General features: G+C 40.3%; 1 long non-coding RNA gene across 1 annotated transcript in view; it reads left to right on the top strand.

Moving 5' to 3' along the window:
• LOC134875715 (uncharacterized) overlaps positions 1 to 24,475 on the top strand; it is a 373,215-nt gene that overhangs the window by 307,811 nt on the left and 40,929 nt on the right. The window lies entirely within an intron of this gene.

The following is a 24,475-nucleotide window of genomic DNA, read 5'->3' as shown; positions in this document are numbered from 1 at the left end:
TTTCCTCTGGGTTCAGTCTGGAAATAAAACACGCAGGAAGCTGCCACCGTTGGTTTTAATGTTCAGACATCAGGTCGCAGCTCTCAAAGGCTTTCTCCATTCACAGTGCAAAAGGAAATGTTGCTAAATTTCCTGTCCAAAGAGCGACCAAATCTGGCTAAGGCGCTGCTGATGCATGACTAATTAACTTACCTGTTATCCCGTTGGGAGGTCAGCTTACAGCAGGTCTTTGTTTTACACACGCCTGCAGTCTGTGGGGACAAACTGGGACATACTCACGTTGAGCCGCAGTGTTAATGGATTGTTTTACTTGTTCCCTTGCCATATCCAGAACACAGTATGGGTTGTTAGCTAGCCTTTGTCACACTACAGCCCTAATTAGAGCAGCATACGAAAGCAGGCATCAGCATACAAATATTTGTAGATTAGATGGTTGAGTTTGCATAATTACGATTCCAAACGGCTTTAAAATGAGACAGGAAGAGAGAGATAGAAGAATTGATAGGCTTGAGAAATTGGAGTAAAGAGAGAGAAGGCATCCAATAACAGATGCAGGTATGATCATTACACATAAATGGAAATAATGATTTGGATATTGTCAGTTTATGCACTGTACAAACAGCTTGAGTCCAACATCATTTCCAGTGAATTGATGGGGTCTTTATAGATACTGTAAACGGGTAATGATGTCCAATGAAAGACATCTTTACCTATTTTTATTGGCCTTTTATATACTTGTTCTATTGTCACCTCCCACCCCACAATGTTATATTCCTACTATTGTTAGGATTGAAACCCCCGGACCCATGCTTCCATTTCCACTTGACAATGACATACAATTGCAAAACGAAGAATGCCCCCTAGCTCAATATTACCGTTACTCCTTGCCTGTGTAACATATCATTTTATCAACCCTATTTCTTTGTAACTCCCATCGAGCTGCAGTTTAGCGTCCCTCAGGGGGTTTCTGGGACTGGAGTATCTCCAGGTGAGCAGAGCAGGTTCAGTAAGATGTTCGCTGTGGTGAGAGGAGTTCAGTGGTGCAGTTATGCAGCAAAGTTGCATGATAATGAGCATAGTTCCTCTTTTGGTCTGCTGAGGATTAAAGGATAGTGTAATTTGCACAAGGACAAAGAACGAAATTGCTCCGGGGTCATTGTGCCCCATTGGCCATACAGTCAGACAGAAATAACTATAGAAGAGAACTACCACAAGTATGCTCTTTAGATGTCTCTACCATCTTTCAAGCATGAGTTTCAGTGAGGAATAGACAAATGGTTGTTTTTAGAGGTGACTTGTGTAAATACCAAAGCTCAGCCTTGCCACAATTACCCTGAAAAAGTGTCCACCCACCATTTGTGGTGATCAATACCTCAGGGAATGGTGAAAGCCAGACGGCTCCCACCCCATCCTATATCAGCGTATGAATGCATCTATTTTAATCCTTGCCCATATTATTGATTAACTAATCCACTCGGAAGCTCTGCTCTCTTTTTCCCTGGCTCACTGAGTACCATAACTTAATAGATCCCTTTGGGAATAGTATGCAGTGAACTGAGACAAAATGTCAGGCTGCGATTGGCCCTGTGAAGGCCTGCGCAAATGAGAGGAGCATCGGGTGTATATCCTTCATGTTCGAGGAAGAGCTAGGTGGGAAGAAAGCAGAGAGGAAAGAGAGAGAGGCCTCAAATTCAACACTGCTAAAACAAAAGGGCATTTAATGAAGTGTAACTGTGGTGCTTCCACACTCAGTCTTCTGTTCACATCAGTCAAAGCTAGCTGGAGAGTTTTGCAGGTTTTCTGCAACATTCATGGCACCTTTTGATAGAACGTATGTTTGCATGCAAGTAGTAGATGTTTGCTAATAGTTTCTCTGACATTATAGCAACTTGCACATGGTCGTCAATTTAAATAAACAAAATACTTGAGACGCACATGTTCTTCCACCCAGGCTGAATTGGTCAATCTTTTTTTTTTTGCTAAAGGGGGCCTTAGTTTGCGTTTCCCTTGTCTGTAGCGTAAGGCTAAAATCCCAAAGTCAAGAGTGTGAAAAGATGTGCTGAACATTTTAGCATGGAAACATTTCATAGTACGGCACAAAATACTTGTATGAACCTGAAAATAAGCAGAATACATTTTAAATCCATCCCCATTCTCCTACTTATTTTAGCTATTGCAATTTCACCGGAAACGGATTAGATTACTCTTTATGTGGTTTGGCTCTAAACAGGTTTGCTAGGTCTTACAGTATCTTTATGGTTTTTGTTTCATTATAAAAAAATTCATGAAAGCAAACTGTAAAACTTGACACTCCTTTGAATATGAAATACATTACAGTGCTTTGAGTTGAGCTTTTCCTCACCTTGTGGACAGATTTGTGAATCCATGATCTCTTTTCATTTCCCAATAATCTCTCACTGTAATACTGAAACTGTCTCCTGCAGATGTGTGTGTACATCAAAGGATATGTCCTCAAAGTTGTGCATACAATTGACACCGACTTGAGATGAAAAGAATATATATAATATAATAGCAAAACTGAGCTGAGCTTAATGATGCTTTCTGAAGAAAAGCAGGTGAGGCCTTGAACTAGAGGGACAGACACAACGGTTTAGTGTTTCATTCGTTTGATCCTTAGGCGTAGTAAATACATTTTAACTTGCTTATTCTATTCGAATAATTACTTTGAGCCAACACGTGCCAAATAGACATTGATGAATTTTAAATTAAATTGCACCGTGAGTTTAAACATGAGCAATTTACTCTATAATAAAGAGTTTGCTTTATAGCTCAGTTATCTCATCCCCAGTCAGATGAAAGCCCCTCTGCAGCTGCCAATCTTACAATCCCTTTTACCTTTGCTCCTCAACAAGACCCTGAGATACCTTTACTCATCCACTTTCAATTATTTATTGATTCCTTGTATTGGTAAACGTACCTGGCATTAACATTGATTCTGACTCTCGGATGCAAAATGCTTCAGTGCACATTAGGGTGAACCTCCATTGTAGCCTACCAGGGGCAAAGAGAAGTGTGAACTATGGCAGCTCTAACAGTATACAAAGCTTGCTGTTGCCCCCCGGAGCAGCTTATTGCCTACAGTGACCTGAACCCTGGAGATGGACTGAAACACTCCAATTCTTCCGTCTCTGTTTCCGTTTAGTGGAAAGCATGTCTGCAAGTCTTTCCCATTGATGCCATCAATTGCTTGCTCTTTCGTAAAAGTATAGCACATTTTGTTTGTTTTTTTCAGTATTTTTCTGAATGTTAGTTAAAAGGCACTTGCGACCACAGTTAACGTGGATGTAACGCTCCTCATTTTGCATCCCCCCTCAGTGTCTGGGCTGCAGAGGTGCGAGACAGAGCCATGCATCTCTCAGAGTGCTATGCTAATTAAAGGGATCAGTCATGAGAGATGCATGTCAGTTTATAAGGCTCGGATGCAGACAGCGACCTCATTTGTCACTGTTTGGATTTATATCCAATAAGAATTCAATTGCTTGGCATGAATGCATGGTTTGATGTATTGTGTCAGTGAAGGAGGGATGGGAGGAGTCTCTGAAGCTGAGAGGGAACATTTGGAAGCATTTCTTCACCCATCTCTCTCATTCATAGACACACAAGGTACTTAAACCAAAGTATATTACTGTGTACACCAGCACACCCACTGTCCAATGAAGAGACCACTTGACCTCAGTATCATGTTACATGAAGAGTTGAAGAATAGGTCATAGAAACTCGTGGCCATGAACTGCATTGATAACGCAGACTGGTCAATGGCTCTCCACTGCGGAGGATACAGAGAACATCCACTACGTTACTAGTGAGGTTAATAATATACACATGGGTTATCTTGTGCTGTCTATACCTTGTATTACATTGGACAGAAAACAAAACACTTTTTTGATGATTTCAAAAAGGCAGATTGAAAGTAAAGCAGTCATTTTGCCCTCTGGTGCCATCGCGATGAAGTTCCCAACAGGTCAGCTAAACTGTTATGTTGTGTGTCTGTGAGCATCACATGAGTATCTGAAGAGGTGACCACTGAAGACTGTGTTGGTTATGTTGCAGGGATGTAGAAAGGTGCCTTAAATTAGCGTTTTAATGACATGACAAAGCACCACTTTAGATTACCAGATGTATGCTCTGGAGTTTCTTGGAAATAAGTGTTAAAAAAAAGCATTAAAAAATGACTTGTCGACCAAAGCAAAACCAAAAGGATCGATTAGTTGTTGTTCAAAGAAGTCTGTGGTTGCATGAGCATAATAAAAAAACTTGGAAATACTCAACTTTAAAGTTGGAGGACGCACACATCAGGCAATTTTACCGGCTGCTTATTGTGTCCTTGTGAACTCAATGCAATCAGGAGAGAATCATAAGGAAATCATTCCTGCTGTGTTTTGACCTTTAGGAGCTGATTCGAAGGATAGGTGTTGATTTCCCCATGACTTTGGGTGTGCAGTTAAAGTAGAGCTCCTATAGGTCTATCATACTGTGCACTATAGTGGCTGTAATCCTTCCTGTTCATTTCTCTACTGCGAGATAAGACCCCTTCCTCAGCACCACTCAAATGTAAGAAATGGACACTGTTCCTTGCAAAAAGCATACATCAAGGTTCAGGTTTTAGCTTTGTTTCTCTATTCCACAATCTTAAGACAACCATCTGCAATAAACAATATACCGTGAGACCCTGATGTGTCAGTGGTTGTGAGACTGACGCGTGTGATTGTGCGTTAGAAGTTAAGAAACTGTCTCAAGAGGCCCAAGGTCAGAACTATCTTGCCTGTGACTGGGTGTCATCATTAATACTGGGAGTGAAGTAAACCCAGACACATATTCAGACTAATTTGACTTGAATTGCTAATAGGGATTTCTCCCTCTCGTCTTAAACTGGCACCTCATGTTGGTGTGCTGCCCTCGCATCGTGGTCTCCTCTTCTTGTCCATTAGTCTGTAGCACGAGTGTCACATTTCTCCTATGTGCACAGAAGTTAACAGCCATCAGCCCCTGTGTTTTTTAACGCCACTCCAGATACGGTTTTATCTTGGATTGTCCTCTTTCTTTTCCGTTTTTATTGTTTTGACAGTTTTAACATATAGTGCAACCTTTAACAGTGATGCTATTTCACGACTAGTCAGAATCTTTGATAGCGCGAGGATAAACTTACATGCTTTCCTCTTGCAGCATGTGGATTTCATCTGAAATGTGTGCCAAACAGGGCGGCACAAACCGACACGGCAGCACAAAGAAAAAACATTTCATCACCAGCGCAGGTTGGAAAATATCTGCAAGGTGCTGTATTTAGTTGTGTATTGGAGGCTGTTGTGTAGATTTGGTGTGAGCTAAGTAGGAGGAAAGTTGTGTGTTCAGCTTGAGGCTATTTTTAACCATCAGCTCGCTGCCAGTCGATGGAAGCTGCACACTGTCAGCTCCTGCAGGATCCAGCAGCCACTCTGTATATGCAAACATGTCAGTGCTGGATTTGTTAGTTACTTTACCGTCAATAAAATTAATAAATTGTACATTTCATAACAAAGAAGAAATCACATGATTAAAAATAGCTTGACATAAACATCTGTGGGCATTCCTCATCATAAATACAACAACATTTACAGTTTGTTACAATTTTGCTTTTTTCCTTCACCCACTTACACACTCACACTCCACTGGCAATCTGGAAAATTCTGCCTTTGTCCTGCATTGTATATCATTTGTGATCTGTGTTTGACATTGTGCAAATAAACTTAAACGTAGCTCTTCAAATGTTTTATAAAAATGCATTTTAAATACTGAATGTTCTGAGGCATGAAATGCTGTTGCAATAACTCGGTTTGTAGAGATGTGTCAGGGAGTATGTTGTATTGATGCTGTGTGATAGATGTTGTATATCTGTAATCAGATCTCAGAATGAATGCTGTGTGTCTCTGGATGACAAACTGGATCAAGTTTGTTGTTGTTAAGTGACCTTGTTAATGGTTCCTTTCTGACCTTCAGTTTCATGATATTTTCTATATTACATCAATGAAGGAATTAAAAGCCCCTCCACTAAAAAAAAAAAAGGTGCAATCATGCTCTAAATATTAAAAATGAACCTTAACTATTTAAACTTCATCTGCTAATCTATGCAGCTACATAGTGATAAATCCTAAATAAAATAAAAACATCAATATTTGATCTTCCATCTTAAGTAAGCAATTCCATTAAGGGTGTGTTTTTTTTGTAAAGAATAAAATGATCATTCTAGTTCAATGTAATGCAATAGAATAAAGTAGCAGAGCAAAGAGAAGCAATAGTAACAGATCTTTGTCACTAAATCCCATGAGGGCGGTCATTAAACTGTCAGCAGAACACTGGCTAAAGTGCATCATTTGCCTTCCAATTTGAAGTCATTCAGAAAAACATATAAAAGTTATGTTTTCTCTTCTCAAATGACCCTCCACTGTCTTTTTTCTGTGGTTTGGGGAAGGTTTTTTTTATCAAAACAATGTCTAACAACTTGGTTAGCTTGTGAATTATTGTGCATGCATTTTGTCCATATTGTGTAGCAACAGTGTTGTATGCAAATATTTTTTTGTTATAGTTCAGTTGTTGTAGGATAAAAAATAGACTGCCAACTTCCCTCATTGTGCCGCGTCATCCTGATCTGTTCCATTCCTTTCTGACTGACCTGGGTGTTTCTCCAGTGACCTCCAGTGTTTCTCATCTCAACATGGTGCTGTTTTTCTCAGAAATAAAGACAGGATGTCTTGCTGTAGTCAAACACAATGATTTCTCTGATAGTGAGTATCTGATGAAGCGTTATGAAACGCTACCCATCCTGAAAGGGGATTTGACCCACAAATGGATTTGATACCCTGCAGAAGGGTTTCTGTCTCTGTTGTCAACTCACCTGTGAAAACACCCTCTCTCCTCCATGTGTCAATTCACCGCCGGTGACGGTGCAATGAGTTGCGACATATTGTCAAGTCTGCTGCGACATCAGACTTAGATTCAAACCGTCAGTAGTAGACGGCTCCTTTTCCTGGATGAGTGGTTTTTTTCTATGGCCACTGCGAATCATGGAACATATAAAAGATTGTGGAAAAAAGGAGAATGGCAGAAAATGGGGGGGCAAGTATGCATGTTCTCTGAATAAAGAAGAATGAGAATGAGGCATAGCTGCTTTTTATTATAACTAAATGCAATGTGGTTGGAAAACAAGACATTTTACCAGCTGGGATATAATCATGTTTGTTCCATTAAAATGATTTTATGGGAAAAAACATGTCGAAAGTTCCCAGAACTATTGAAGTAGGATAAGAGTGTAACTTTATACTTAATAATAACTTTGCATAACTTTATTTTATGTGTCATTCTCCAGTCAAGTTTTAGAAGACAGAATTAGCCAAGGCATACACTAGTGTTGATTTTTGTCCTGGAGGTGAAATGATCCGTGTGAAATAACACCCTATCTACAAAGGACAAAGTGTGCTGCAGCTAGTTGAGGTTGTGGGAGGCAGTCAGAGTCTAATCCCGCTAACACATGCTGCCATCCAATAATCACAGAGGCTGGATCGAAGGTGGCGGGGATCAACATGTCATCAACAAGCCTGTCCGACACGACCAATAGTTCAACATCGGAATTGACCGGTGCTGCCCTCGGGCTGTGCAGATCTGCTGGTGAATGGTGGGAGGAGTGGACACAGGAGAAACAAGCAGCTGTTTGAGGACTGATGTAACCTAAAACAATGCTGTGTGAGCACAATGAGAAAGTGTGCATGCAGCTTTGAAAGAACAACAATTTGTCCTCACTCCTTCTCTTCAGGGAGATGCCATTTGCCTACTTTCCACAAACTACACACCATAAGCATTTATTCTGACTGTTCTGTAGATATTACAGATGACACAAAGGAAACTCACTGATATTATTCATGGCTCTCATTATACTGAAAATGAGTGAACAGCAACTTTAAACTCACCATCTCCCTCCTCTTGTTAGATATCGATTGAAGCAGGTGCAACACACAAACACACAGTCGTTGTGAAACACATTGTCATAAACAGATATCCTGGCAGTGTTTTCATACACATGCTATATCCATCCCAATGGCCTAAAGTGATAGCCAGACAGTGCAGCACCAAATAATCACTTCCAGGTTGCAGCGCGAGAACTGGCCTCTTCCGATGTCACCGATCCAGAGTTGTGTGGGGCGCTCGGGGTCATTCTATCCCACTGGGAAGTTAATCTTGCACCAATTAGTTCCAGCCCAGAAGCAACCAGCGGGCGCTGCGCTATGAAATGGTGGCATCCTCTGGGAACGCTCCTCCCACCTTTCTTCTTTCCACAGATCGACTTCTACACAATGAAGTGCGGCCTTGGCTTTCACACACACACACACACACACACACACACACACACACACACACACACACACACACACACACACACACACACACACACACACACACACACACACACACACACACACACACTCCTCTAAGGTTTTCTGTATTGATCTGGCCATCATTCTATTTTAGCTATGCAATTACATCTGCTGATATTACTGCAGGTGTTACATGACTCCTCTAATTGGTGTATCAATAAGATGCCAGACGCTTTTTGTTGCTCTATGATTTCACTTCCAGTTAAGTGCATCTGAAGTAGCTTTTACATTTCTCAAACAATAATTTTCTTGCTGGTCTAATAGGTGAACTATGTGCTCATCTTTAATTTAAATGACCCATATAAGAGGCCTTTTAATATCCATAAATTGTTCTTCTATTATATTATAATATATCTTGTTTAAAAGTGATGAACAGACTTTGTTGCCATCTACTTTTATTAAACTATGCAGAGTTTGACTGGAGCTTTAATGTGGAATGTCATCCAAAACATGATTCACTTAAGCATGTGATATATCTGACAATCTGGAAATGTGTTATTTATGTAACATGCTTGAGTACAAGCAACTCTTCTGTATAGCTGTCTTATTTAGATGCTTTCAATTGGAAACTGTCTGCAGCTAACAAGAATCCTTCTCAAGTTGATTCAGATATTTTTTTTTTACGAACTGTCTCATTTTCTCTCCACCTCACACCCTGATTTCACTTTTTGCCTCTTTATTTTGCTCCCCTGTTTATCCCACTTCCTTTCATTTTATCATCACTTGATTTCTCACTTCCAGTCCCTTTCCCTCTTCCCCCACCTCCCTCTCTCAACCACTTTTCTCTCAACAAATACTTTCATAAGTCTGTGACATGACCTGGGGGCCTGTAAACGGAGATTGTGACGGAGGCAGTTGAGTGTGACAGGAGTATTTCAGGTGATGTCTGCATTTTGACATGCACCCCATGAGTCCTTTTGGAGGATCTTTTTAAGGATAACGTACTCAAATAGTATAGGGTTCCTTAAACACACTGCTAATAAAGTTGTTTGCAGATGTCTTAAGCAGTGTCCTTTGCCTCAGAGCATAATAAGGTATCATTATCTGACAGGTTATCATCAGCCAGGTGAGCAGGGAGTCTCCATCGTTGGTGAATCCAACACATTAAAATACAGCAAAATATCATCATAATCACGGCTAATGATCTTTCTTGCTATGATATTAAGGTTATACAGCACAGTTCGAAAAATACAAAGTGACCAATGGTCAAATACGTACTTGTTTCATGGATCTTATACTGTTTTGTACTGGGTTTTTTTTACATCAGTTTGCCTTTGGAGGCAAAATAGCCTTACTTTCAGCCTAGAAACACAGGTTTGATGTATGAGCATGAAGAATAATAACTGCAACTGTTTCCAAACCCAATTTTATATGTTTTTTTGGGAGTTGTGTCTGCTAGCTGCTGTATCTGTGAGGACAGTGGACCCTGGTCTTTTTCTTTGCCAGCCAAGCTTGGCTCACTTTTAGTTTCTAACTCCATTTGCTGCCCACATTGAGCCCCCCTAAAGATGCAGACTTAGCCAGCCTCCCTCAAGACTTAGATGATGGTTTTGTCATGAAAGGACGCTACTTCTGCGGAGAGGCACTCAGCGATTACCTTCCTTTTTTATTTCGTTAAATCATCACCAGATGGAAGTAAGATAACGTCACTGACGCAAACAAGATACTTTTTGTCAAACTCCACTGTCATAAACTGTCCTGTGCTACAAACGTCAGCGCAGTCATACATTCCTAAATATGCCATTAGTAGCTGTTTCATTTTCAACAACTACAGGGACTGCCCTAATATACTACACAGGGCTAAACAAGTGTGTAGAGTTATACTGCTATTACTTTTAAATATGCAGTTGCTTGTCATACATAACAAATGTAATGCTGTCAGAGGCAGAAGTAAATGGGGATGAGTCAGACACTGAAAAAGTTTCTCACGAATAACTTCCCTCCTTCTGTTGAATGTCACACTTTCTCACTTACAATTTGTTCCTTTGCGTCTCCAACACTTTAACATCTCATATGGAGTCTTTAGAACAAGTCAACTTTAGAAGAACTGCTATAATTTAATCAAATTAAAAGTTTTGGATTCGATGAATTAGATTTACTACATTTTTCTTTTATTTAAAGCGTTAGCATTAACATAACTAGAAGTATGCCGGTGTTCACCCATCCAAAACAAACACAACCCATTGCAAATGAATCAATTGATATCACTTTATAAAATCCATTTTCTGTACCACATGTAGGTGAAGTCTCTGTATCTCTGAACTCTATTTCAACCCCCCGCGCTGACGCTTCTGCTGTAATTGAAATGAGGATATCGTCCCTGAGCCCGGCACCATCACCTCATCTTCCATATACAAATGGTTTGTTGAACGGACAGCCAGCAAATGTTTGAGTTGATTTTCGTCAGCTGTGATCTGTCAGGCTGAACATTCGTCAGTGCACATATTGATTTAGCAATATGGGTGAGATTGGCTTGGAGTTAGGAAGCAATGCGTCTAACCACAAATCAAGAGTTAGGAGAGCACTTTGGGAACAGGTAGTGCCAACGCTATTGTGATTGGAAATGCACTATTTTGTGGCCGCGATAAACACAAAAATTGAAACCCTCCCCGAACAAAACCTTTTAAAGAGGCCCTTTTTATGGATTGTCCCTTCCCTGTAGTGTGTTGTACAGGTCTTTGTGCATGTGAATGGTCTTCAATGGCCCTGTGCTCCCTTTTGAAATGTCTCCATTTGACTCTTTGTTTACTTGCGGAACATGTCGACATCACTATGTAACACTTCTATTGGCTAGCGCTCCAACACAGTTTACGTTATAGGCTAAAGGGTCGGACATCAAAATGTGCATGAACAGTTTATGTTAAACACCAAGTGGTGTAACAGTCTTTCATTAAATATTTGTTAAAGCTACATGAGATATAAGAAGAGAAATTTAGAGACATATATTTATACATATTCATATTTGAATAAATGGAAACATCTTCACCTAATTCTGGTGTTGATATTATGATATACTATTCAATATATGTCAATGTTATTCCTGTTGCTGCTTAAACACCTGAATTTCTTATCTTAAATTATTTTCACCTAAACTGCTGTTGCATCGATCAGTAAAAGCTTAATGAATTAAGATTTCAAGGCTCAACATTATTTGACAGTTCTATCAACGCCACATACAGTGGGGCAAAAAAGTATTTAGTCAGCCACCAATTGTGCAACTTCTCCCATTTAAAAAGATGAGAGAGGCCTGTCATTTTTATCATAGGTATACCTCAACTATGAGAGACAAAATGAGAAAAAAAATCTAGGAAATCACACTGTAGGATTTGTAATGAATTAGTTGGTAAATTCCTCGGTAAAATAAGTATTTGGTCACCTACAAACAAGCAAGATTTCTGGCTCTCACAGACCTGTAACTTCTTCTTTAAGAGGCTCCTCTGTCCTCCACTCGTTACCTGTATTAATGGCACCTTTTTGAACTCGTTATCAGTATAAAAGACACCTGTCCACAACCTCAAACAGTCATACTCCAAACTCCACTATGGCCAAGACCAAAGAGCTGTCAAAGGAGACCAGAGACAAAATTGTAGACCTGCACCAGGCTGGGAAAACTGAATCTGCAATAGGTAAGCAGCTTGGTGTGAAGAAATCAACTGTGGGAGCAATTATTAGAAAATGGAAGACATACAAGACCACTGCTAATCTCCCTCGATCTGGGGCTCCACGCAAGATCTCACCCCGTGGGGTCAACATGATCACAAGAACGGTGAGCAAAAATCCCAGAACCACACGGGGGGACCTAGTCAATGACCTGCAGAGAGCTGGGACCAAAGTAACAGAGGCTACCATCAATAACACACTACGCCGCCAGGGACTTCAATCCTGCAGTTCCAGACGTGTCCCCCTGCTTAAGCCAGTACATGTCCAGGCCCGTCTGAAGTTTGCTAGAGGGCATTTGGATGATCCAGAAGAGGATTGGGAGAATGTCATATGAATGTCAACTTTTTGGTAAAAACTCAACTCGTCGTGTTTGGAGGAGAAAGAATGCAGAGTTGCATCCAAAGAACACCATACCTACTGTGAAGCATGGGGGTGGAAACATCATGCTTTGGGGCTGTTTTTCTGCAAAGGGACCAGGACGACTGATCCGTGTAAAGGAAAGAATGAATGGGGCCATGTATCGTGAGATTTTGATGAAAACCTCCTTCCATCAGCAAGGGCACTGAAGATGAAGCGTGGCTGGGTCTTTCAGCATGACAATGATCCCAAACACACCGCCAGGGCAAGGAAGGAGTGGCTTCGTAAGAAGCATTTCAAGGTCCTGGAGTGGCCTAGCCAGTCTCCAGATCTCAACCCCATAGAAAATCTTTGGAGGGAGTTGAAAGTCCGTGTTGCCCAGCGACAGCCCCAAAACATCACTGCTTTAGAGGAGATCTGCATGGAGGAATGGGCCAAAATACCAGCAACAGTGTGTGAAAACCTTGTGAAGACTTACAGAAAACGTTTGACCTCTGTCATTGCCAACAAAGGGTATATAACAAAGTATTGAGATGAACTTTTGTTATCGACCAAATACTTATTTTCCACAATCATTTGAAAGCAAATTCTTTAAAAATCAGACAATGTGATTTCCTGGATTTTTTTTCTCATTCTGTCTCTCATAGTTGAGGTATACCTATGATGAAAATGACAGGCCTCTCTCATCTTTTTAAATGGGAGAACTTGCACAATTGGTGGCTGACTAAATACTTTTTTGCCCCACTGTATGTTAGAACATAGGATTATTTGTGGTGTCAAGTGCTTTTGAAAAGATGAAACCTCTTTGCTCCTAAGATTGTTGTCAAGTTTAAGAAATGATTTACTGTAGTTTTGAACATACTAGTCCAACCAAGGATGAAAGAATTTAAGATCGAATCAGAATTTTCGGACACACTCACAGCTACAGGTGCATTGATCACACAATGTTAAATAAATTAAGACGTCAGAGCAGAATTCTTTGGAAAGGTTCGTTGACAGTGAAAACACGATTGAAAGTTTGAATCATTAACTCTTTTCAAAAAAGATTACAATTTGATGCTCCAACTCTTTCAAAGTTAACAAAGTAGTTTAGAGCATAGACCAACCACAGATGAAAGACGGTAAGATCGATTTTACCTCCACAGCCAATACAATATAATTATACAAGTTTACTTATTAACAAGTTTTCTTTTTATTTGCCACTAGAACTGAGCTTAATAATGTTTTGTGTTATTATTCTGCGGCTTCATCCACTGTAGTTGCACTCATGGGTTCTCAATGAGAATTTTCTGGTGCTAATTGGGTCGATTTGTCTTTGAGTTTGTCGCTGTGCTGTCGGCAGAATCTTCTCTGGATGTAATCAAATAAACGCAGACACCTACTCAGAGCAAACACGCTCCTACACCGTGAAACACACATCAGATTATACATAGTTCCATAGGTTTACACACACACACACACTCGTCAGAGGAGTTACCAGATTGTCAGCCTTTGCAGACAGAGACACGTCAACATCACAGGCTTCTCCCCTCATGACAGCGTCTCCATGGCACCCTTCAGATCACTGTGGCGCCACAGCAGCACCACCTTACATTTCAACATCCCTCTCTTCTACACACATACCTCCACACTGCTCCCTTGCAAACTTTTAGAAACATCACCACTCTGCACCCATGCGGTATTAAAGTGGGACACAGTTACATCAATGCACGAATGACCTCATACTGGGGCACTGCGAACAGGCCAATCCTCATTAAACGTCTTCATTTCATTTCTTTGTGAAGTGAAGGCTCTGTGAAATGGCGCATTAAATTAATAATCTTATCCGTTATTATCTAGAGTAAGAAACTGAAATGTCATTATTACAATTCTGAAGAGTGAGTCAGAAAATACCTGATGCTTCGACAGTCCAAAGTTATATAAGATAGTTGGACCTATTCTCTAAAATGGCCCACAGGTATGATAAGTGTGAGTGATGAGTGTAATCCCAGTGTCCACCCTCTCCCTCTCACACACTTTGATGCTGCTTGCAGATAACTCCTATTGGCTCAGGGCTGTCAGACACTGGAATTGGCAAATACGTGAAGTCTCTTTAGGAAGACTTCGCAATTCCTCTATGCACACCTTCAGGACCTCACAGAAACATGGAAAGAGTTGACAGTGGCATTTCAATCTTGCACTAGCCAGCGCTGTTGTTTTAAAATGTTTTCATTTGATCAAACAAGTTATTTGCTGTGCGACTTTTAAACTTGATCTTGAAGGAGCCTGATGTCACAGTCCACCGGGCCCCTCAAATCTCCCGACACACATTTCAGGACCGTGCACCATCTTGCATTCGTCCTGCACATTGAGCATGTAGGTGGCACGGGTTAAACGAGCTCTATTCTGCTAATTGTCAGGTTTATATAAGTACCTTGTGCCTATACCGTGACATGTTTCCATGCTTTAATGTTCAAAAAGCTCTTTATTTTTCTCATACTGCCTGTGCTGCAGCACCTCCTTTCACCCTCTGTTGTAAGCCAGAGCCCAGTCTGCTCTAATTGGTTAGCTGGCAACCTGTGTTATGATTGATCAAGCGCTTAGAGATGTCCCACACTTTAGCATGTCACGGACAATGTGAGCGCTAGCCAATAGTAGCGCGAGTGTTCCATAATGATACTGTTACAGCACATTGAGAGGTTTTCTAAGCACATCCATGTGATAGCTTCATTCTCAGTGGAGAGTGAACTGTGGGGAACAGTGTCATGTCTTGCTTCTCTGTTCACTGTAGATGTTGTTGAGGTTAGTCTCTGTGTTCTCTCTCTTTTACACTTTGGATCAGGTATAATTTTCGTCTGATCTGTTTGGCTTAGGTTTCACTGTGTTCTGTTTCCTCTGGATCAAGTCCACATTTCCTCTGACTGTGCGGAAGACCTCTACTTTGAACCTGTGTACACTGAGATTGGACCATTGGCTGACCTGGATAGCAAAATATGTGCAAAATAAGAGAGGAATTCATACTTCATTAGATGTTTTGCAATTTTATTCAAGATACTGGAGGTTACAAACAAAACACAGCATACCATCCTGCAGGATTGTAGCATGTTAGCAATGATGAAAAATGAAGATTAGCTAAAGGGAGCTCATTACTGCAATATGCATCCCTGGCACCATTCTCATGCTGCAGTGTAATTAGGCAAATTAGTTCATGTACATGATGTAAACTCACGTTCTATTAATTATTAAACTGAAATAAGATCATGAACTCAAAACTGAAAGAAACTGTCAAGTGCAGTCATTATTTTAATAATTAGTAGAGTCAAAGATAAGCATGTATAGCAATTTGCATGTTTCTTTTTTGGCTATTTCAGAGCAACCTGACATTGTCATACTCAGAAGAGAAGGTGGCTCTAACAATGTATGATTGACTTTTGTTTTTCTCAAAGCAGTGTAGTAAACATGTAACTCCCCCCCTCCCCCCCCCCCCCCCCGGAGGTTTAAAACACGGTATTGATTTTACTACTGCTGTTCCATGCCGCCTGGTGGTAACAGATTTCTGAGGGCAGTGGTGAGTGAAGGCCATCGACATGGCCTCTGTGTTGGGAAATGAACCCAGAGAAGAAGCTGCAGAACTCCAGTCCTAAATCCTCCTGAGGATCTCAGTGCACATAGTGACCTTCAACACGCCTTAGTTTCAGTTAGAATGTGTGTGATCATTTAGTTTCAAAGAGGCTTGCAGAGACATTCCTTAAAAGTTGAAAAAGAAAACATTTAAAGTGCTTGCGATCCATTTCTTTCCCCCCTCAGCTCCTTATGGTTTGTGGTTTGCAAACTCTTCCAAAACATCAGTAAAGCGTGCACACACTTTAAACTGGGAGATGGGTAATGATGTAAAACCAGCAAAATGCAATCGTTGTACAAGTTGAGTACATCATTTGTGGATGTGAAAGGTACTGATTGTTCCTTCCTTGTTGTAAGTATCTAAAAATACATAGTGTTTTTAACAGTTACACACAGGAAAATGCTGTCTTTGGATCCATTTTATCTCATTTTTCATCCTTCATTGGATAATGTTTGAGTGCAATCTCCCATTCCTGTGCAATACTACTGCTATACTGAATATGATTCTTCATTCTGGCAAGAGTATTTTGTGTCACATATTTGACAGCCTGAATCAAGTAGTATTAGTATAGTGTGTTCAGAAGTGACATCTTCATCCTCTCAGCACAGTGTGTGTTTATGTGTGTGTTTGCACAGCTCATAATGCCACTGAACTGTCCCTCAGAGTAATTAAGAGCTTACCCCGTGATCCACTCGGGCAACACAGGATTGGCTCCACTCAATACATCCAAGATTTCATCAGCAAACAGAAAGGAGCCAAAACGTTGCAACAGACAGTTAATGTCTACATATTGTAATGTTCTCCCTTCCTCACATTTACTCTTTGTTATGAATGGGACTAGTAAGGGCAGGTGAATGTGTGGATACAGTAAATGTGGTCACAAATTTGCATCGGGGGAAAGGAAAAGGAAAATATAAGCCTTTGAGGGGGTCCTGTCAGTTTGTTCTCGTGTTACCACTGTGGAAGAGGACTAAAGTGATGGTCCATATGTCATGCAGTTTTGCCCTGCAAACATTTGACTTTGCATCTTTGATCCCATGCAGTCCGTATTAGAGAATGGCGTGGGTTGTAAAAGAGAAATGCTCTTAATATAACAATATAAACCAAACCTCCTCCTGTTAGCACTTGCTAGCGCATCAGCTATGGTGCCGCTCACTCTCAATAGGCATACAGAAAACCCTTATTGAATGGGAGTTTCAAGTCAAATTAGATTGTTGGTGATCATAATGGTGGTGAATATTCATGGTTCTTTCAATTTATCCAGTTGTTACCACTTTTGGTCTAGACAATATCTCTTGTTATGAAAGACAGAGAGCCAGGCATGAACACCCTCATGGCTAAAGACAGATATGTGTGTATATAAAGACACACACATACACACATGCATTGAAACCTGCCCCTCGAGCTCACACCAATTTCAAGCAGGCAAGGTTATTCATAAAGAGATAGATGCTGCTTTTTGTTTCTGCTGTCATTTGACAATCCATCTTAATGCATGATAATACTCGGCTGTTGGCTTTTTCTGCGTGCAGGCTCCACACCGATGCATCGAGAGTGTGTGTGTTACTGGAGGCTGATGATAAAGACAAATTACTTTTCACAGCTGGCTTACTGTACTTCCCAGTGACCAGAGGGGTGAGGAGAGGCCAAGATATTTCATACAACAGGAACTGACTCTTCTAAAGATATGTTATCAAGAAGCATGATTAATTCAGGCAAATAACTTGGTTATTAAGACAGCTGGACCTAACAGGCCACACACATATATATCAGATTGAGTAACACCATTGATTGTACCACGTATCTGCTTTTTGCACAGTAAAATGAGAGGATTTATGAGGAGCATCTTAATAGAAAGTTTAATGCTATTCTCTTGCGCCAGGGTTTGTCTTCCTCCTCCATTTAGTGGCGACAATATACGAGACACTAATGGAAAAGGAGACGGTGGCAGGTTAAATATTCTGCTCCTCATCAGTGTGGGGTGTGACTGGTATATGGGACAGCATTGCAGTGTTCCCAAATCAATACATCGGCATGTGTTACTCAACATGCTTTGACCGTGATGTCCTCTTAATTAAACGTGATGCAGTATCTGCTGAAGTGGCATCTTTACTCGGCCAATTCAAATATTGACCGTCTATCTAACCGATCTCACAGTTTACAGGACGTTTCTGTGTGTGACTTTCCTCAGGCCACTGTGACAAGGACACATTATTTTAGAGATTGCTGTATACCTACCATGTTTGTGAAACATAAACATGTTTATTTTACCCCCACAGGCAGTTGTGCTTATGCCCTACATAAAGTTTGGCTTTTTTTCCAGCTGCCCTGCTAATGAGTGACACATTAGTGGAGGCTTGTAAAACTTGAATTGTCATATTGGGCAGATGTGTCCCGTTTACTGTCGTGCATCGTCATGTCTGCCTGCCATCTGATTGTCATGTTCACCGCTGCAGAATTAAGCACGCTCAGATAGAGCTTATTCAATAATGCACTGCTCCTCCTAAAAGCCACATCTCAGCAGTGACGTACATTGATAATTCTTTGACATGACTAATTGTTAAGCTCATATTACTAAGTGTGATCGCTGGAGGCTCTGTATCATAATCCTGAACATGGCTCAGTATGCTTAAATGGCATATCCCAACAACCAAAAGCGTTTTTCAGAATAAGTGTGGCTATCCTATCTTTTTAATGAGCATCTTTTACCTTTGTTGCTCACCTCATGGCTCACCCTTCAGATGCCTCCATGGTCGTATCATTTGTCTTTTACAATCTGCACACAGACATGTCAGGTCATCCTGCTGTTTGTCCTCCCCCCTATTGTCAGGCTGAGATGAGCCTCTGCAGGGCTGGATAAAGTGTGAATGGAGTAATTCAGATTAGAGGGCAGGTTTTGCTGTAACCTGCAAGATATGTCACACTAAATGGATTTAATCTCAAGGGTGTTGGTGTTAGTTAGTTTGAAAAAGTATTGGCTCGTTGTTTAGATTACATTGTCACAATATAAGTCTTTGACAAAAGAGCAACTGTTTGAATAACATCTGTTGTTTTGTTTATCCACTCCTGAAAAAGCTATTGGACCTTCTGTAAAAACCTTTTAAAAATACATATAGATGAAGTTTCATTTGGGCTGAAGATAGCAGGTTTTATATTGAAATTCAGCAACAAAGGAAACATTTTTTATGTATAATAATCAGTCTCAAATATTTCCATCACCTTAATATAAATAGGAAAAAATGTTTTAGAATACAGAAGAACAGAAGAAGTTTCTCCTGTTTCACATTACACCACTTCAGACGGGAACTTAATATTGAATTTGATAAAACCCGTTTCCTACACACAGCAAATGGGTTTATTTTTTAGTTTAAAGAGATATTAAAAGTCCTGCAGATGCCCTGTTAGTGCACACAAAGCAAGCAGTAGGATTAAAGTGAAATATAATTATCACACTAATGTTTTTTGATCTCATCTTTCAGCTGAGGCTTAGTGTTGACACTTCTCCATTAAATTGTCACTGACAGATCCCGACGGTGAATAATTTGCACCTCATTCATTCTCTCACACAAGCTCTTTTACTACTGCGTCCCTTATTATCGTCAGGAAGTCACACAGAGCAGTCCAAACAAACCTGGTTTTACCTTTTACTTGATTCAGTGAGGTCTTCCAGAGAAATTGACCCCCAGGGGTAGTTGCTCAATGTCAAGGTCAGTGGAGAGTTGTCGGAGCTACAAGGAAAAATCCATTACTGAAGCGTAGGAAAGGTGAAATATTTTCCATTCTAAGATGAACAGCAGCGATTTCTCCCCCATTGGTCAGGTTTGCACCCTATGGGAGTTTGACGGGAGCATTGCAAACTTAATAGCCCTTTCTTTAAGCAAAAACATCCAGTAGTCTGTGTGTGTGATGTCATCTTTTGCATTGGAAGACAGACCCTGAAGAGGATATTACTGTCTTCATATAAACACATAACATTAACAAACAAGTACATTATATAGGGGCCTTATTCTGCTTCTTGTGGTGTTCCCTTTCCTGTTTTGTATTCTACAGGTTTTGTATGTTAATCATCTGCATAGGCTAAAATCCCAGAGTTCCCAGAGTTTCTCTCCCATGCATTGGTTCGGTGAAAACTCTTTGAAGCTATTTTTTGTTTGTCGCCATCTTTATTTTTGGAACGTGGAGTGTGAAAAGGGGGTGGGGCTAAGACATTTTTAGGTGACCTACATTTTTTTATCAACTCTCATGAATTGAAAACACATTTAAACAGGACAACACCATGGTAGTGACCTGTCCATCACAAGGTAGCTTTTTCCAAAAAGGCATAAGCTAGCTTTTGTAAATGAAATTGTCCGTTTAGTAGTAATTAGTGTCCCTAACTGCTTAATTACTTCACCATGTTGGTTTTTTAAATAACAAATTGTTTACACGTCTATAGAATAAGTTTATGTAAAGAAGGACATATGTGAGAAATTCTGTCTGTAAACGATCTGCGAATAAAAGGATTTATTGAAGAATCTGTGACCCTTTTTACCACAGTGCTATTGTGTAATGAGATGAAATGATTGCACAAGAGACGTTTTAAACTGGGTTACACTGACGGTTCCCTCTGTGAACTGCTCTGACAAACATTGAAAATTTAATCTGTTTATATTTAGATGCTTCATGATTGAATAATGCGGCCCTTTTTACATGCAAAAAAACAACTGCAGGGTGTCAACATAATGAAAAATAGATACATTCAACTTAGTTCCCCCGAAAAAGTTCTCTCCTGCATTTCTCTTTTTTTTCAGAAAGTCCGCCAACCAAATCCATCATTAACAACATTAAATCCATCACCCAACCTGAGGAGGAATAGATGGAGAGCCAGCAGAATAGCTTAGCATTAATTCCATCACTAGCTAAATCCGTTTGTAAAGATTTATGGATTTTGCAATTAGCATGAACACGAAGGAGCTCGATAACAATGACATTATCTCTGCTGAACTAATTGGTTTATTCACACGTCAAAACAAGGCGAGAGTAAATCTTTTGTTTAAAGACGCATCATGGCTGCACTTGATTCTTTGACAACAAAGACAAAAGCCCACACAGATTTGGGATGTTTGTATCTTGGCATTACGGTAATCTCATGTAGCATCAAGACCTTAATCTACTGTCAAATGGAAATTAGAGACGGATTCATATATGATTTGCTTCACTGGCAATTTGCATGTTACACGATATCAGTGCTCACTGGGAAACTCCCTCCGAACACATCTAAAATCACTGTGCTTTCTTTCGATCGTAAGGAATTGCTATACCATCTTGTGCATTTCAGCATGCTCCAGAGGAAATTTCTGCACCAAATATTGATTGACATGATGTCGTCTCCTTGTCAAGCTCAGCAATGGAGCTCAAGGGTCAGATTCCCTGACGGCTCGCAGCCTGCGGAGAAACGCAAGAGCCGGCAGGCACTTGTGTTTTTACCGGTCAAAAAAAGGGATGTGTCAGTTCCTCACTCACTGTTTGGGTGCCTTCTGGAGGCCATTAGGAGGAAGTTTCCCTTAGCATGATACCTGCTTTAAAGGAGAGGAATGACTTGCAAATGTTATGCAAGAGCATCTGTCTGAATTTACATATGAAAATGTGCATGTGTGTACATGTATGTATGTATGTAGCGCACACACACTCCTGAGAATTAAGTTTGTGGATGGCTGATTAATGAGCCTACTGTGCTGAAGTTGTTTCAGCGTGTTTTCATAAATTTGAATAAACCATATGATGAGGAACACAAGGGAGAAATGCTGTGTGTGCCTGTGTGTGTGCAGTTGTCAGAGACAAAGTGAGAGAAAGAGGAACAGTTAGTGGGTGAGTGAGTAATAGAAAAGGAGACCCTTGATCATGAAGTACAATATATGTGCAGGTACAGCTTTTCATCTTGAAGTGAGAGCCACTCCATCTCTTCCTGTGCTTTGAGTGTTTATTTCATCACATAATGTGTGCAATTAGGTCTTTTCCATGCATAATGTTTGATTTATTACCACAGCAGCTGCAACTGTTTGAACAAGAAATGCTGCAGTTGTTGGAGAGCTGAAGGGGAAAATATGGCTCAGTTGAAAAGGGGGTCCCTATGTGATTATGTAAAGTTTCAATTAATTATTTTATCAATTGCACAAGTATGTGTTGCCGTCGTTGGCAATGAACATTTCTGGTCTCTGGCTCCTTCCAATTATTCTTAACATGTCAAGAAAAAAAAGGTAATACTAAAGCAATTAAAAAATCTAAAGTAGGTTGAAAATATAAATACAAAAACATAACATTTTTTATATATACATACATCAAAGTGCAAAAGATGAGGGACATGTGCAAATGGAGTGCGTAAGAATCACTCGAGGCTGCTACTCGCATAACACAACTGTATCTAGGACCAAACTGTCGATCATTTATTGACGTTTATTTTTCTTTGCAATAACTATTTAAAACTACTACAGCTTTTCGAAAAAAAAAATACTTTAAACTTAATACCTGCTGGAAATAAATGCAACCTCTTTAAGTCTTATTTCATATTTTACAACCTGGACATTGCATCTCACTTTAGTAAGATAATGACTTAATTCAAATTAGGTTTATTTAAGGGCTGTGGCAGTTGCTGTTATTGTGGAGAACATAGACTTGTGTTATTAACATGTCAAATAAAATATTAAGGACAGAGGAAACACTGGTCACTGGAGAGTTGTCAAAGCAGTGTTTGTCGCAGAAAATCCAGTTATTACCCCTGAACTTGTATTTGAGTAAAAGTGAAATGCTTATGTAATATATCTTTTACAGAAGTTTCTCTGAAACTGAAAAGCCCTTCCTTCAAAACTTTCCAGATCTTGCAGTTGGGTAATCTCTCCTGTCAATTTGCAGCACATGCTCCTGCAAGCATGGGCAAAAATGATTTCAGACAAAGTGAAATCAGTCTTATGTTCAGCTTCCTTCTTCCAGGAAGAGACTTCCTCGACTTGTTGGAGAGGACCTCTCACAGAGACAGCACTTTGTGGCGTTCGGCCATGAACTCTGCTGTGTGCTGACTCAGAGCAGGACATTAGCATACAGCTGCCATTAGCCGCGCTGCAGCTGCTGCAATGCCTTCTTCACTTTGCTAAAAGGAGTATGACAGACTGACCTGTGGGGGCTTTTTCAGTGTATATGAATATTGCAGTTTTATAATTGCTAACTCTTGGATTCTATCAACAGTTTCCATATTATTTCAGCTAATTAACTCCAAATCAATGCAACCAATGAATGTTTAGCTACAGCGGAGAAGTTGGACGCACCTCTTTTTAAAGGGTCTTAGTTTCTTTGGTGCCCTTTTCATATAAATATTGTTGTGACATATTTGAAGTTCTAATACTTAAAAGTCTATTTTTCTTCAACAGCTTCCATGTCGTGTGACCCAATGACTTGTATGAAATTGTATTTTAGAGCTTTCTTTTCTATATGAAGGGTTGGGCGTGCACTCACAGTCCACTTCCTGGATATATGGTGGCCTCACATTTGAAACACTTTTAAATATTGATTGTATAAACATACGTATATAAATTATATTCTAATATGTAAATATGGAATCACCTCCTTGCATGCAGGCCTAAAACTGGGAAAAACAAGGGAGGATTTAATTTTTAGGAAATGCAGCTTCAGTTATCTTTCACATTGCCTTTTGAATGTATTTCTGCGTGTTCCCTATCCACTCTGAGCGTGCCATCTTTTCATGTCTCGTAGCAGCTGAATCCCATCCTGTCAGGGTTCAGGTGATGTTGCAGGCAGATTGCTTATCCGTCAGGATCAGGGCAGACACAAACATGTTGCTGATGCTGCTGCTTAAACCTGTCTCAGTCAGGCCTCCATCATCAAATCTGTCCCTGTCTCCTGTGATATATCGACGGTATTGCATTTGGCCCCCCCACCCCCCTTCCCCTCAGAGCTGAGCTCCTGACCAATCCTGTGCCTGGTTATGGGGCCATCATAAAGAATGTATGACAGGACCTTAGAGCGTGAGGGCTGGTGAAGATGGAATAACGCAGGTGTGGCGGCACATGCCAGCGTGACTTACGACCCCGAGTCCTTTCACAAGCACCTTGAAGTCCCAGATTGTTTGAGAAGTTGTTGAAATGAAAATGAAATGGACAGAAATGTTGTGATCTGGTCATGCGAGTTCAGATTGAATTTTACCTTCCTCACAATATATGTGCAGCTCCGAGAAATGCTTGTCTATAAACTAGTTTTATATGACTACTTCGGGCCATTTCTCTAGAGCTCTGTTGATGCTAGTTTGACTTTGTTTTTGTGATTTCAGTCACTTTGGGTCCCACACTTTACCAGAGAGGTAGCACAAAAAGTGTTGATTGGTCATGCTCGGAAAACCTCAAACTGCAAGTTCTCTTCACAAATTGTGATCTCAGGAGATACAGCT

Source organism: Eleginops maclovinus, chromosome 14 (assembly GCF_036324505.1).
Source record: "Eleginops maclovinus isolate JMC-PN-2008 ecotype Puerto Natales chromosome 14, JC_Emac_rtc_rv5, whole genome shotgun sequence".
NCBI lineage: Eukaryota > Metazoa > Chordata > Actinopteri > Perciformes > Eleginopidae > Eleginops > Eleginops maclovinus.
This window is presented reverse-complemented; position numbering and strand designations above follow the sequence as displayed.